Raw genomic sequence first — 1,496 nt, 5'->3', positions numbered from 1 at the left:
GTCAAGTCTCATCCAGAAAACATAAAAATGCTCATAAATAGTTATTCAACAAACTACCGATCATAAATAGCATGCTTAGCAGTTATAACTAATTCTCAGGCATGCATTCAATCCATTTAAGCGGCCATAGAGCCACACAGGTGCCCATCACACTATTCCTTTTGGAAACGGCTATAGAGTCGGTCAAGCATGAACCATGCTCTATGTTCCAAGCGATTATAGAGTCGTGCAAGTGTATGTCACACTTCCAGGTTGGCCCAACAATAACGGCCTGCGTTCTGCACGCTATTGCCTACCACGGCTTATAAGTCGAGCATTTCAATCACATACCAACAGATAAGAATTTATTACTTAATACAGATATCTACAGTGTAATTCAATCATGTTTAATCGAACATTTCAAGCATGGTTATAATCATGTTCCATAACCAGGGACCAAGCCCTAATCACAGTCCAAGTGCAGTTTTCTTACCTCAAGTCCTGAGCAAACTAGGTACGATGACCCTGAGTGCGATCCTTTCCTCCTGAGCCTAGTGGAACACCCTAGTCACAACCATAATAAGGAATATTTATCAAAATTGAACCAATAGGGCTTCCGGACCAAGTCCTAGCCTCCGGGACCTTGAATTCTACTAAATCGGGTAGTAGAACCATTCCCGAGCCCTTAGAGTTGGGTTCCCATGACCCAAAACCTCATATTCCAAATTTCCTTTTTTGAGCCGCGACGCCTCCCAGCTGCGCCGCAACCCTACACTAGGCCGAGGTGCCAACCTAAATTCTTAGGCAATTTTCACCGTGACGACCACCACTAAGGGCCGCGACGCCTGACTAGGCAGAGAGCCCACCAAGATTTTCCTTTCAATTTGAGTCACAGTGCCAAGGCGGTCCGAGGCATCCCCCAGCCTTGAAGACATTCAAGCGAGCCGCGATGCTCTTGCCAAGCGCCACGACGCTACCCTACAAACCTAGAAAACCAGCGATTTTCCAAAATCGCAACTTCCCAAAACTCGATTTTAATTAGAATCAACCATCGAAATAGTCCCACCAACACAGAAATACAAAGTACAACCCTCAAAACCCACTAAAACACACTCAAACACCAAAACTCATAAATGCTTCAAGAATAATCAAAAATAAAACTTAAAACCTTTAAGGTTTGAATTTACCTCTGAGAATTGAATCCCTACTATTTCCTCAAGCTTAACAGCTTCTAGACTCCCAAGGAAAGTTCCAAACCCACCAAGCTTTTTCCTAGACCTAAGAATCACTAAGAACTTTAAAGTTCCTTCTTGAAACAAAACACAAGTGAGAGGGAGAGAGAGTAACGAGACAGAAGAGAGAGAGAGAGAGAGAGAGAGTTTGTGAATTATGAGCTAATTAACTCATCTTGGCATATTTAACTCAAATGGTCTAAAAGACCAAAATGCCCCGATTCCACAATCTCCTCTCAAAGCCCCTCACGAGCAAAAGGGTCATTAAACACTCTAATCCCACTA

The sequence above is a fragment of the Humulus lupulus genome, chromosome 3 (assembly GCF_963169125.1).
Source record: "Humulus lupulus chromosome 3, drHumLupu1.1, whole genome shotgun sequence".
NCBI lineage: Eukaryota > Viridiplantae > Streptophyta > Magnoliopsida > Rosales > Cannabaceae > Humulus > Humulus lupulus.
The sequence above is the reverse complement of the archived record's forward strand: the minus strand, read 5'-3'. Positions refer to the sequence as shown.